We start from the raw sequence: 15,354 nt of genomic DNA on the forward strand, positions 1-15,354 counted from the left end.
CTAGAATTAGTTTTCGCTTGCCCTCCCAAAAATATACTACACCTTGGATGTGTATAATACTGTTAAAGACAGTAGATTCATTCCTGTAGTAATTATGGATTTGACCCTGGGAAGTACTGAGCACCATTAAAGTCAATGGAAGTTGAAAAAGCTAAGCACCTCACAGGATTAGACATGGTGTACATACCCTTATTGAAATGCTCTGGTGAAGTTTACTTTAGATCCTTGCTTTCAAGGGCTCACAGTCAGGTATGAACTCCCCATTCCTTGCAAAATTTAACAGAATTCTGTCCCAAATAAATCCTTTTTCCTTCTTGTTGCCAACACCATTTAACATAAATCTCCATTGCTTCCTGCTGCTAGTTCTCAGCCAAGAAAGTTGATATGGTTCAGCACAGTGAAAACACTGCTTTAAAAGCTAGGCTGCTCATTAAATTATTCTGCTGGCTGTGTGTTCTCATTAAAAATGCATAAAGAGCAGATAATTGCAGTATTATAAACCTTGCTTTCCCTGTTTTTATTTAAAGGTTTTACTTTTGAGCATAAAACAAAGACCTGGAAATGGCAAGGAAAACATTTTACTAAACTACAATATCAAAACTCTTTAGTGGCTTGCCTTTAAGAACACAGGGAAGTATTGTGTATTCAAAAAATACCTATACTCCTTACAAGCTGCAGTGGAATGAGGTGTCATAATTTCATTGAAACCCTGCTTCCAATCTAAAAAAATATAGCATCATATTTTTAATTCAGATATTATATTGGCAGTTATTTAACATAGAATTGGACATTGTTTAGCTTAATCATCAAACACGTCTGCTGTAAACTTTATTGATTTTAAGTTAACTGATTGTCTGTATTATATCTAATAAATGTTATCAAATGAGAACCCAGCTAAGAATCCAGTTAAGCTAACAGTACTTTTGAAATATAACGACCTATTTTTAATTTTAAATGTTTTATTTTGAATAACACATACATATACTCATGTTCTGTTTCAGAAAAGAACTATTTCCATTTTTAATTCACTCAAAAAATAAAATCATGATAAAATTCATGTCTCCCTCCAGGAGGTAATATGCATTGGGAAACCTTGTTTCCCTGACTCCCCCAGCCAACACATATGGTATGCAGCATACTGCAGCAAACTCTTTAAACATTCAATATAAGACAATGATCCTCCTACCTTGTTTAGCTCCGTCTAATTTGACATATTTACAATGTAAACGGAAACATCCGCTATAATCAAACGACCACATCTTCTCCATTGCTTCATTATAAGGTGCTATTTTCACATAAAATAACTACTGCTCTTTATTTTTTGTGCTCTGAAAGCCTTATGCCTTATCTGGGGATTTTTCCTCAGATGATGAAGCAGAGGCAGCCTGAACTCTGTTGCTGAAAGACTGCAACCTTTCCTTCTAACAAATCCCTCCCAACATATGGTAACCAATCACATACAAGTTCGTCAGTTCCACTGGTCTTAAACTGGTTGTAGTAGGATGATTGACAAGGCAACACAGCACTTCTAATGTGTAAAAACAATGCATCCATACTGATGAACAAGGAATTTCCCTCACCCAGGAAAACAGTTTTACTGGGGAGGTGAAGTGACACAATCATGAAATAGCTGATATGCAACAGAAATAATGCCAGTACACATCCAGTCAATATTTGCCTGCAGTACGATTTTTAAGAGCTTCTGTTAGCTGCAAATACATGTTGCAGTAAATAAAATAAAATTCATGAGTAAAGCTCTGTGTTGTGCTACTGAGATTAAATCATGAACTATAATCCAAATTAATACATCCTTCAAGATTATTTAAAGTACAACTGAAGCACACCTATGTGAACTCAAACATAAATATGTTTATATGTAACTGCTGCAAACATAATCATTTAGGGTTGGAAGTAATTGTAGTATATATGTGCTACATCTTTCACAAGGTTTTCTGAACTACTGTAGCCTGCAGTTCTGGAACACTTTACAGTGGAAAAAAAAACAACTACCAAAACTGCAGTTAGTATATTATCTTTTCAATATATACCTGGCAGACAGAGTTGTAGCCAAACTATGTTCACTTTGATTAACATATAACTGTTGCTCTTTCATAGCCAGGTGTAAGCACAAATACTACTTACGAGGTGGCAAATCTCATTTTAAATCAGATTTATAGCACCTTGATTATGACCAAATGTACTTTACACATGGGGCAGTTTATAATTTGGTACTAAACCACATATAGACTTACTCATTTTGAAGCCCAAAATCTGCAAGAACACCCTTAATGTTTTACTGCAACTGAAAAAGCAAAAGAGATAATTAATTTAAATAAGGAAAGAACAAATGAAAAAATAAACACTACTTCCAAGTCAGCAAAAAGAAGTACATAAAAATAGAAGAATTCAACAACAGTCTCACACTGTAAACAAATATATATACTTTTCAGGGGGAAAAAATGTGAAATATTTTGCATGATAGATAAGTTTAAACATATGAACAGACAAGGCAGAAACAAAGCTCTCATTCATCTCATAGTTCAAGCCCAAGGCCCCATTGTTTACAACTGACAGTTTTGCATAGTTGAAATGAAGCATTTCCTAAATTAATTCCCCTTTTACCCTACAGCAAAATCTTTCATTCAGGCTTCATCTTAATTACTGCAACTTCATTGGCTTCCCCAAAATTTATACTGCCCTGCCCATAGTCCAAACAGCACCCTTTCCATGCATAGCTTTTTTAACAATCTTTGCCAATCAAGCAATCACATCACACATTCTCTTTGTGTCCCTACACTGGCTCTCTCCCCTCTACTGCATCAAATTCATGCCATCATCAACAGCTTTTTGGCTGTTGCATAACTCTGCCTTCTTCCCTTCCTTAGCCACCTTTGTCTCCTTTCTGGATCATCCTTCTCCATTCTGCTATATTCCCTTTTGTTACAAAAAACTAACAGACTGGCTTATTCTTTCAATTTTGGGGAGTCACCAAAGACAGTCTTCAAGCAGAGCTGGTAGTGCCACTTAACAGAGACTCCCAAGGTGATTCCTACTTGTGTATTTGGACTCGTATAATTTTGTCAAACTTTAACCATTAGGACTAAAAATTCCCAGGCTGAAACTCTGCTTTAAAATAATTTTTAAAAAGCATATGTAAAGCAGTTCCCCTATTTTTAAGACTGAGGTTAGAGGGAAACAGTTGTTGATATCCCATGCTTATAAATGGATTCTTTGAAGAGCTCTAACACCATGATTTCTTTGAAGCATGCTAGTAAATCTGGCCAGGAAACTGGCCTTTATGCAAGAAATGTATTTTCTGATACTCCTGTGATATCTGCATTTTGGCCACAATATTAAAAAAAACTTTGAAAAATTCAGTTTGTATATAGTAAATATTGGTTAAAGGTTTTCATTTAAAGTCTCCATGGATTTCATCCACAATGAGCGTCTCCTCAAAGCCCCTACATGGAACTGCGTACATGAGTCAACCCCAGAGAAACTGAGTTTATTTTAGCCTAAAGATACAGGTGCTCAGCAAGACACTCTGCATCACTATGCTAGATGTCAGTAACTAGGCCCCAAATCTGGGAGAGAGGGAGCATGGCCAGGCCAACTGGCACAGAGTGGAAGCCCCTGGCTGGGGAGGGCAAGTGCCACAGACACTCCTCCTTCCTCCAGCCTACATAGGGGCCAGACTCACTCCACCACCACCTGCATGAGCCAGAGGCACTGCAGTCACAGCGCTCCGGCCTAGGTGGGAAAGAGACCTCCTGCAGCCCCTTACCTTCCTCCCACTGCCCACAGCATAGCCTAGACCACAGCCAAGCTTGGCTTAATGTTGCTGCTGTAGACCACTGCACTGGTCCTCCCTGCCATGCCCCAGCCCCAGCTGATGACACGGAGGAGCATGTGGTGCTGCAGCCACTGCCTGTGCTTCCACTACATGTGGTGCACCTCATGTACCTTGTGCTGGAGGCCATCCCCCACTGTGTCCCTGCAGACCACCACCCAGTGAGTCTGCAAGGGGCTGGGCAGGATGAGAGACAGCTGGGGGGCTGCGGGTCAGAAGTGAGGAGCACCGACAGGGCCAGTAGGCTGCAGGTTGGGAGTGAGGGGCACGATGGGGTGGGAGACTGGGTTGAGAGTGAGAGGCACCAGCAGAGCTAGGGCTGTGGCTTGAGAGAGGAGCAATGGCATAGGCAGGGGGGCTGTGGGTTGGGAGTAAAGGGCAATTGCATGGGCAGGGGCAGGGCACTGGCATATCAGGGCTGCTCAGCACCACAAAGCAAGGGGGTGGGGGAGACAGCTGCAGCTGGACCCACATCCTGGTAAGTAAAGGGGGCATAGGGAGCGCTGATTTTCCATGATCAAAAAAACCAAAATCAAATGCCAGAAATGTATAGGTATTTAGAATTTGTTTTATTATAATGACTGAGGCACTGTTAGGCTTCCAAATTGCTTTAAAATTGTAAATATATCAATAAAACATTGCATTCAATTAATACATATAGATTAATCAATCGAGATATATATCTATATAGCTACATATAGTGGTGTTTCATTTTAATCACGGAAAAACATAGATTCTGAGTTTTTTAATTGGAGTATTTGGGATTTTTATTTTTTAATCAGAGAATTTTGGATTTCCTACCAGAGAAAACCAGGATCCCTGCTAATGAATTACATGGGTGTTAATGTGATGACACATACCAGAACGTGTTCTTTCCATTTACAAAAGCATAGCAGAGTGGTACACTCTTCCAGCGAAGTGAAGAAAATCCAAGTGTCAAATACTGGGACAACAAGAGTAAGAAAAAGCCAATCTATGCCTTGAAGCACACAAAAAAGCTCTGCTGGTTCTAAGGGACACATTTTTCTAAATAATGATTGAGATAATGTAAAAACATACCTGAAGTATAGCAGAATGCCCAGGCACTGCACTAACTGGGAGTGATCCCAGTGGATTGTGAAGATGGTACAGAAGTAACTTTTAACCACTACAAATTTGGGATAGGGAACAGATTATTGATAGGGAGAGAATATTAGCCATTATGCTCTAAATATTTCCCTTTCCTACTCCTGCAGCAGTATAAAAGTTGCAAAAATCACTGCAACTGTAACTGTCCTCCATTGACAGTAAAATTTGCAGCTCATTTAGCTGTAAGTTTAGCTCATTTGTATCACTATAAAAGCATGCAGAGGTAACAGTTACAGGCTAACAACTAGTATGTACTTCCAAACTACAACTTTTGCTCTATTTTAGCCTAAGGGACTGTGGGGGGTATGTGTGTGGGATTTGTGGGAGGTGTGGGTATGTATGTCTGTGGAGGGTGCAGTCATGTGTATGAGCTGGTGTGGGAGTGTGTGGGGGGTGTGGGCAATGGTGTGTGTCAGGCTTCTGGGGGAGGTCTGTGGGGGGTGTGGGTGTACGATTATGGGTGGGTGTGGGCAGGGGTGTGGATGTGGGAGTCTGTGGAGGGTGTGAGGTTTGTGAGTGGCTGTGGGTGAGGGGGTGGGGGCATGGAGCCCTCCGCCACATGCCCCCCCCATGGCACACAGCCCCTGCCACCAGTAACAGCAACAGACAGTGGGCCCTTGGGGTGCTCATGGCTCAAGGCAGGCAAAGCCCCCTGGTGGCGCATGGCTTTGGCTGAGTCCCAGAAGCTGCACATGGTGGCACAGAGTTGGCCCAGCCCGCTGGCATACACACACCCATGTGCCATCAGCCAGGTGGGCCCACCGTGCCATGTGCAGCTCCGGGCACTACAGGCAGGAGCTCCCTCCCCACTCACCAGCTGTCCAGTCACATGCCATCGCACTCAGTGCCTCCACATGGTACTCCCAGCTGGAGTGCCAGGAGCCCCACAGAGATAGAGGCACAGGGCCCGTCCATTCTGATGGCCACCTCCCACTGGCTTTCAGAGCTGCTCACTATTATGTACTGTAGTCAGCCACTGATGACAGAAGCTGGGGTAACAGGCAAAACATGTTATAACAAGGGGTGGGAAACCTATTGCTCATGTCACAAGCTGGATCTTGCCCACAGTGGCAGTCTGGAACAGGTGTGAATGGTAACGAATGGTTAATTTCAGGCCTGCTTTAGGGCCAAACAGCATTGATTTAGCCCACCATTGATAAAATCCTGTTGACCTCCTGTGATATAAAGAGGAGCCATATTATCCAGTTTTGACCATAAGGCCATTTAGAAAGCTATTCTTTTGAGTTTCATAAATAGTATGAGATTTCCTGATTAGGAAGGAGCTTTGAGAGAAGAAAAGCAACTGCATTCAGCAACAAGTGGCTTTAGGACATGCTGTCATTTGGCATACTATTGTATCTGCTATATATGAGCTTGTCAGAGGCATGGGTATCATTTGCATAAAATAATGGAACATTCTTGGGCAATTGGTCCAATAAAAGACAGATATCAAACATGCACATTTTTCCTATTCATTACTTTGGAATGAACAGTAGTAGAAAACGTGTCAGTACTAGAATTTTCTTTCTGAAGCCTCCCAATACAACTACTGGTACAGCTCCTCTCTGCAGTAAGGGAGGGAGTACCAACAGAAACAGGACTCTGGATAGCTGCTGGCATTTTAAGCCCTGCTGTCTAAATCTACTCACCAAGCACATAATGCACAATGCAGTGGCTACCAGAATCTTGCTGCTGTAAGCTCTCCCACTGCTCCTACCTCTCCCACTGCTCCTACCTCTAGAGAAGAAGGCTTACCATATGTCTGGGTTCTCCCAGACACTTTTTCTTTTTGGAATCTCCAATCTCTGTCCAATAGTTTTTTTTAAATCCAAACCAATACCCGAGATTTTGCTCCACTCCACTTGTGGGAGCAGGGGGAGGGCGATGGGAGGCAAGGGGCACCACATGCATCTCTCCACTCGCATGTGGTGGCATGCAGCCAGGCAGAGAGGCAGGTAAGCCTATGGAGCTAGGGCTTGGACACTGTCCGGGAAGGGAGAAGGAGGGGGACAGGGTCTAGGTGCTGGGGCTGAGGCAGGGCAGGAGGGGTAGGGGGGCCGTTCCGGGGCAGCGGGAAGCTCTGTGGCCAAGCTGGCCAGGAGACTCTGCCGGGGGGGGCAGGGGCATGGCCAGGCCACCTGGTATGGCACTGGAGCCCCAGCACAGAACAGGGGGTGCCACAGGTCTCCCCTCTTCTCTCCTGCCCACATCAGGGCTGTAATTACTCTGCTGCCTCCCTGCATTAATCAGCATTGCCACGCTCCAGCCTGGTTGGGAGGGAGGTAGCTGGGGGACCCCTAAAGCAGGGCTGAGGAGAGCAGGGGGCTGAAGGTCAGGAGTGAAGGGCCCTGGCAAGGTTGGGGGGCTACAGGTCAGGAGTGAGGGGCACCAGCAGGGATGGGGGCCTACAGGTTGAGACTGAGGGGCACCAGCATAGCCTGGGGGGATGAGGGACTGTGAGTTGGGAGTGAGGGGCACTGGCAGGACATGGAGGGGCTTTGGGTCGGGAATGAAGTGTCTCCCCAACAAGTGTCTTCATTTTTAGAACTGGAAATATGGTAACTCTGGTATTGACAGAAAAAAATAGAAAAAAAAAATTCCTAGCACTAGAAGCTCCATGGTGTGCCAGTAGGCTAAGAACAGAAGCTGGAAAAAACACTGTCAAACTTAATCTAACTTCTAAATCTGGTTTATAAATTCACTGTTAAAACTACAAGGATACTGATAACACATACAAAAACCTATAAAAAAAATAAAGGTTCGGCACCTTTGCTGGGGTAAAAGGGGACTGCATTCTTAGTAATTTATCTCATCTTGGGCCCCACCTCAACAACAGGATTCCTTGGAAAGAAATGAAGTGCATATTCAATGCAGTTAACCAGCTAAAACTTAGTCCTTACATTTGGACATTGGCTCCATCTACAAAGTGTATTAACACTCTCTCATCTAATATAAAGATCATAATTGGTTGATCCAATTTAAAAAAAATACAAGAAAAATCCTTCCTGGACCATTACAGCTACTACAATATTCTAACCCTACTAAAAAAGGAGGGGGAGAGGGTTTAGTAGGCCATCTGATTTTTTGCTGAATCCATTTACATCTAAATGGATGCATACATAACTAAATCCCTAAAAAGTAAGCCCCCATAATCAGTTTAGACCCTACAGATTTAAGCAAAAGATTCAATCCACGGTGCGAGACATGCTGGTGTAAACCTGCTGTGCCCCCGTGAGCCCAGGGACCCCAGTGAGACCCCAGGACCCCCAGCCTGCCCCAGGTAAGCAGAGGCCCACGGAGGGAGGGACCTAGAGAGCTGGGAGCGGGCTAAGTGGGCCGAGGAGGGTCCCCCCCCCCAGCTCCTACTTGGCCCAGCCCCCCAGGGAGCTATGCAACCAGGCATGCTCCTAGGCCTGGCGCATGAGTTAGTGTGGGAGTTTGCACAGAAGGGTGCATGGGACGGCCTGAGGCCCTGCCTGTGAGCCCCCCAGGGTAGACAGTCCCAGCCACCAGTGGCATGACACAGATGGGCACGCGCCGCACCCCAAGGGTCCCCTTGGAGTCTGTGGCCCTCCCTGGCCCCTCAGAGATGGCCACCCAGACAGAGCCCATGGTTCTGGGCTCCATGCAGACAGAGCCTCTGGCTCTAGGCTGCAGGGGCTGCCTGTCACTTTTCCAGGCTCTGGGGCCTGGGATCATGGCCACCTCCCCTTGTGAGGTCTGCTCCCTACTGGGGTCTCTGGCATGCCAGCTGGAGGAGCTCCGGCTGCAGTCCAGAGACTGCGTGTCATCAGGGACTGTGAGCAGATCGACTCCTACTGCCAGGCCCTTCTCCCCCAGGAAACGGAGGGTAGACCACGGTCTCCCTCCAGGACAAGGGAGGACCCAGGGACCTCCCGTTCTGTCCAGCCACAGGGTTGGACCAAGGTGGTCACGGGCCCCACGGCCTGCTGCACCAAGGCCCCCAGTCTGCTGGAGCTTTGCAGCAGGCACGAACCTCTTGCAGCCCCAGCAGGGCCTGCTGAGCTGCCAGCTCCTGCAGGCAACACAGGCACTACTGTAGCTACCATCCCCACTCTCCCCAAGACAAAACACAAAGTGTTTGTCATGGGAGACTCCATCCTGAGGGGGGACTGAGAGGTTAATCTGCTGCCCTGACCCCTTAGCCTGAGAAGTTTGCTGCTTCCTGGGAGCCCACATCCGAGACACTGTGGAGAAGATCCCTAAACTCCTCCAGCCTACTGACAACTATCCCATTCTCCTTATTCACGTGGGCACCAATGACATGGCTCGGAGCGCTCCCAGCTGGGTCATGAGCTGCTACAGAGATTTGGGAGTGGGGCTTAAGGGTCTAGGGGTGCAGGTGGTGTTTTTGTCAATCCTCCCTGTCTCAGGCTATGGGCTGAGGAGGGAGAGGAGGATCCAGGTAGTCAACCAAAGACTGAGGCACTGGTGTCATCGGGAAGGCTTTGGCTTTCATGGCCACAGTCCCCTCTTTGGTGAGAGAGGCAGAGAGCTGCTGGGAAGGGATGGCCTCTACCTCTCTCCGCTGGGGAGGAGGCTCTTCTCAGCCAGACTGGCTGACCTGCTCCACCGAGCTTTAAACTAAGCCCGTCGGGGAATGGGGGGACTTCTGCTACTGCTGGTCTGCTAAGCAATCCTTGCAAAGCCAGCAGGTCAAGGCATTTAAGGGATCCCACCCTGGAACAATCTGTAGGCAAGGCAAGGGCCCCCAAAGGAACACTTGTGTGCCTATACACAAATGCCAGGAGCTTGGGGAATAGACCGGAGGAACTTGTCCTCCTGCTAAACACAAATAACTATGATGTCATAGGGATAACGGAGACCTGGTAGGCCTCTACCCATGACTCGACCACAGGTATAGACAGCTATACCCTGTACAGAAGGGATCAAGTAGACAAAAGGGGTAGGGGTGTACCTCTCTACGTTAAGGAAAGCTTCGCGTCCCTGCAAGTCGACACTGGCACCCACAGTGAGCAACTTGAGATCCTCTGGGTTAAAATCTGTGGGGAACACAGCACAGGGGATACTATGGTGGGAGTCTACTACAGACTCCCTACCCAGGGTCAAGACCTTGACCAGGAGTTTGCCAGGAAATTAGCTGAGGCCGCGCACTCCCAGTGCACTGTCGTCATGGGAGACCTTAACTACCCAGACATCATCTTATGGGAGGAGGGCTCAGCCAAATCCGAGCTGTCACAAAACTTTCTCTTGTGCTTGGATGACCTCTATCTGATACAGGAAGTCTACCGGCCGATGAGAGGTAAGGCGCTGCTCGACCTCATACTGGCAACTGGGGACAACCTAATCAGTTACCTAATGATCAAAGGGAAGCTGGGTGACAATGACCATGAGGTGATAACCTTCACCATCTGCTGTAAAGCTGGCAAGTCAGTCAGTAACACAGAAGTCCTTGACTTCAGGAAAGCTGACTTTGACAAGCTAAGGAGGCTTGTCATAACCCAAAAGGGAGGGGAGTTCAGGATGGGTGGTTGCTCCTCAAGGAAGCAATCCTGGACGCGCAAGCAAAGTCCATCCCATCTCAGAGGAAAGGCAGCAAAAGGGCACAGCAGCCCCCTCGGCTCTCCAGGAAACTGGCGGACCTCCTGCATCTTAAAAGGAAGACTTACAAAGGATAGAGGATTGGAACCATCACCAAGGAGAAATACTCTGCTCTGGTCCAGACCTGCAGAAAGCAAACCAGGAAAGCCAAGGCTGTGGTGGAACTCCAGCTAGCTACAAATATCAAGGATAATAAAACGTCCTTTTTTAAATATGTGGGGAGCCGGAGGAAAAGCAAAGGCAACATTGGACCCCTGCTAAACCAGAAGGGACAACTGACAACCGATGCCCGTGAAAAAGCAAACTTGCTTAATGGGTACTTTGCATCAGTTTTTCACCAGTCCCATGGACACCCCTGTCCACTGTGGGTCAGGGAGGCCCAGGTGAGGGAGATTCCTTGCCCTCCATCTAAGCTGACTTCATGAAGGAACACCTTGACAAAATGGGCACCTTCAAGTCAGCCGGCCCTGATGGTTTACACCCAAGGGTACTTAAGGAGCTGACAAGCATCATAGCTCAGCCCCTGGCATGGATCTTTGAGAACTCCTGGTGCTCTGGTGAAGTGCCTGAAGACTGGAAGAAGGCCAATGTGGTGCCTATCTTCAAGAAAGGGAGGAAAGTAGATTCAGCAAACTTCAGGCCCATCAGCCTGACCTCTATCCTGGGGAAGGTCTTGGAAAAGATTATCAAAGAAGCCATCCTTAACAGACTAGCTGACAGCAATCTCCTGAGGGATACCCAGCATGGGTTTGTTGCAGGTAGGTCTTGCATGACCAATCTCATTTCCTTTTACGACCAGGTGACCTATCACCTGGACAAGGGGGAAGAGATTGATGTCGTATATCTTGACTTCAGAAAAGACTTCGATCTGGTATCTCATGTTCACCTCTTGCCAAAACTGGCTAACTGCGAACTTGACCTCACCACGATCCACTGGCCGGGGAATTGGCTCCACGGTCAGACCCAGAGGGTGGTGGTTGATGGAAGCCAACTGTCTTGGTGTGCAGTCACCAGTGGGGTCCCTCAAGATTCTGTCCTAGGGCCTATACTGTTTAACATCTTCAACAACGATGTGGACATTGGTGTCAGACATGGGCTGGCCAAGTTTGCCGACTACACCAAACTCTGTGGTAAAGCATCCACATCTGATGACAGGGGGGTGATCCAGGCAGATTTTGACAGGCTCATGAAATGGGCAGACAAGAACCTGATGGTGTTTAACACCGAAAAATGCAAGGTTCTCCACCTTGGGAGGAAAAACCTGCAACATGTTTATAGGCTCGGCAGTGCTACACTGGTTAGCACTAAAGATGAAAGGGACTTGGGGGTCATGACTGACCACAAGAAGAACATGAGCCTTCAATGTGATGCTGTGGCTAGTAAAGTGAGAAAACGCTGGCTTGCATCCATAGATCTTTCTCAAGCAAATCCCGGGACGTCATTCTCCCATTGTACTCGGCCTTGGTGAGGCCGCAGCTGGAGTAGTGCGTCCAGTTTTGGGCTCCACAATTCAAAAAGGATGTGGAGAAGCTTGAGAGAGTCCAGAGGAGAGTCACACGTATGATCAGAGGTCAGGAAAACAGACCTTATGATGATAGGCTGAGAGCCATGGGACTCTTCAGCCTCGAAAAGCGCAGGCTCAGGGGTGATCTGGTGGCCACCTATAAGTTTATCGGGGTGCTCGTCAGGATCTGGGGGAACATCTGTTCACCAGAGCGCCCCAAGGGATGACAAGATCGAAGAGTCACAAACTCCATCGTGACTGATTCAGGCTGGACATAAGGAAGAACTTCTTTACTGTCCGAGCCCCCAAGGTTTGGAATAGACTGCCGTGAGAGGCGGTTCAAGCACACACTTTGAACACCTTCAAGACACATTTGGATGCTTACCTTGCTGGGATCCTATGATCCCTGCTGACTTCCTGCTCAAGAGGCAGGGGGCTGGACTCGATGATCCTCCAGGGTCCCTTCCAGCCCGAATGTCTATGAATTCTAAGAAATCTGTCACAGAAGAAGCCTAACATTCTTTACTATAGCTGAAAATCCTGTTTATATTTTTTAAACGTCAGTCTAAAAACAAATAAAAGGTCACAAACAAAAACAACAGTAAATCTCATTCCTCAAGAGCAATGTGGAATTGCCCATTTCAGAGCAAACCTTTCCAAACACTGTCCTGTTTCTTTGATGCCATGCCATAAAGTTAAATCCAAAACAAAACCTTTTGCTAGCTTCAGCTGTTGCACATTAAAATTACACACGTTTATGACTTGTAATGAATCATGTAGTAAAAGTGCAAATACTATTTAAGCCAGCCATGTAAACAATAAATCAATGAGCCTACACTTGACAGATCCATTTGCCAGTGGTGGATAGAAACTTTCCCCTGTTAGGTGACACCTTAACCCAGTGTTTGCACAGTACAAAACAATAAGGAAACAATCTCTGTGAGGCCTCCAAGTGAAGTAGATATGGATAACACAGAACTCAGTGCTTTCACTGCAGATATATTTATCATCCTTATGGGCTACAACGGTAGCAAAAAACAAATCCCTTTCCAAACATCTCAAAAACTAAATGTAGATCAATGTCACATAATCTTCCTGATTCTTCAGACAGCAAATCCACGCCTTCATACAAATCCTGAATTAGCAGGGTTATGTACTCTGGGGTTCTTCCATAGCTGGTAGGAAAGTATCTTTCTTCCTGAGACCACTCCTAAACTGAGCTCTTGTTTCTTGTTCCCGACACAAGCTGGCAGGGTCTGTTCAAACCTGCTACAGGTGGAATATGTGAGAAATCCACCTAATGAGAGGATTAACTGGCTCTAACTCTGCAAATACCCTCAAGTGTACATAGGAATACCCATTAGTTCCAGGGCATGTACATCTTCTGCTTGTGTTCACCAATTCCTGACCCACAAGCTGATCTGCATGTTCTCCTCCCCACCGTGGTAACAGAAGCAGCAGCAAGATTTATCTCGACTTCATCATTCTGAAGTGTTTCAATTACTCATTTTACTTCCACAAAATTGTGCTTCTATCTTCTGAAAGGTTTTAACTGTCAGCCTCCTACTTATCCCAAACCCTGCATAAAATTCATGCACTAGAAACAAATAATAGGAATCTTCTGGCTAGTGACCTAATGGATGATTATTGAATGATCCATTAAATCTGAAAGCCACATTTTCTTAGCTATCTACTCAGCTCCAAACTGAAAAATAACAGAGAACAAATCACATTTTTTTCCTTTCTATTAGCAAAAGGTACCAACTCAGGGCCCAATCATGGTGCATTTACATTGGTGCAACTTATATCGGTGTACAAAATCTCAGACAATTACTCCACACTAGCACATACAGGTGATCAGCACTTACATGGTAGCTGCCTCAGTAACCACTATTATGGCACTCCCAACTAGGTAGCTGGAAATATTTCAATTACAGTGAGCAAACAGCTACCCTAACGGACATGTGACAGCTACTCCAGTGTAGTTTTATACCAGTTATTTCTCCTGGGTAACTCTATAGTAGATTCCAGTAGGTTGGACCTGTGTTAGTCTATACAACAAATGTACCTTCCTTGTTTACACACGTTGGTTATCCAATGCGTCTAGGCCCTCAATGTATCCAACTTGCATATCTTATAATACATTAAAAAAATCCTTGAGGCACTGTTTTCACTACTTATAAAATACACAGTCTCTATTACAGGGGTACATGTTATAGCTGTGTTGGTCTAAGGACATAGGCAGACAAGATTCTTTGGTTGAATCTGATATATTTTATTAGACCAACTTATATAGTTAGAAAAACATTTTTTAAAGTCTCTATTAAACTTCTGTGGCACGGATTTCAGATGTAAAATTTAGACATACATACTGGTATGTCTTATTGCTGTGTAACAGCTGCAGTTAGCTGCCATTTCCCTCTAAACTGCCACTTAATTTACCAGTCTTGACTGGCTATGTAGCTGCTGAAGGGTATACATCTTAATCAAAGGGTTGTCTCCCCTTAGTTTATTTTGGCAAGCAGACTAAACAAGCCATCAGATGGTTAATAGAAACTAAGTCTAAAAGCAGACTACTGGTTTATTCTGGGACAAAAATGTATATCCTGGGATCCTACAAAGATAAAATCACTGTCCCACTAAGTACCTGTGAAGTATTTGAATTAACATTTTGGCCCCAATTCCAGTTAACTGCCATTCAAGCTGCATATGTAAATGAGTGCCCTGGCCTGATCTGATGCAAGCCAAAACCCTAGATAATTGGCCCCAGATTAAGTTGGTAGTATGTTTTTAGCCTGAGTCAAACAGATTTTCTTAAAAGTAAGTAGAAGAGAGGTAGGTCATTCATCTTTAGACGAATTTGTCTTTACTACATAGGGGAGGGGAGGATATGCACAACTTACAAAAGATTACTCTGGAAAGGAAGAAAGGTCTGAAGTATTTACATACAGGGTTTTCTCTCTCACCCTCTCTCTCTCTCAGACCTACATACAAAACGGGTATGAAACAGATACACCAGTGAACCGCTAGCCAGCAACTAGTCTATAATGTAGACTACTTTGGGAAGTTTATCCATTTATATACAGGTTAGAAATTGTTTCTTTAAATTACACTATCATCTATGCATATTTAAGTAAAACTTTTCTTTTTCTTTTTGCACCAAACTAATCCTCAAAAACTGACATTCTAATTTATGTTGCCTGTGTGATTGTTGCAAAGACATGAAATACACAAACGGTGCTACAAAAAGTATTAAATGCGTTTTCCCACATAAGTACCCTACAACATA

The 15,354-nt window shown here is 45.3% G+C and overlaps 1 protein-coding gene across 10 annotated transcripts in view; it reads right to left on the reverse strand.

The window, feature by feature from the left end:
- MBNL2 (muscleblind like splicing regulator 2) overlaps nt 1–15,354 on the reverse strand; it is a 165,096-nt gene that overhangs the window by 136,454 nt on the left and 13,288 nt on the right. For 7 of the 10 annotated variants that reach the window (XM_090023252.1, XM_090023222.1, XM_090023290.1 and 4 more), the window contains exon 2: nt 2,253–2,302. The gene's annotated coding sequence lies outside the window, so the exon portion shown is untranslated. Of the gene's footprint in view, nt 1–1,186; nt 1,386–2,252; nt 2,303–15,354 lie in introns of those variants that run through there. The other 3 variants (XM_090023262.1, XM_090023316.1, XM_090023232.1) reach the window with 1 other exon arrangement.

This window comes from Crocodylus siamensis, chromosome 1, assembly GCF_052110815.1.
Source record: "Crocodylus siamensis isolate JL-2025a chromosome 1, ASM5211081v1, whole genome shotgun sequence".
Classification (NCBI taxonomy): domain Eukaryota; kingdom Metazoa; phylum Chordata; order Crocodylia; family Crocodylidae; genus Crocodylus; species Crocodylus siamensis.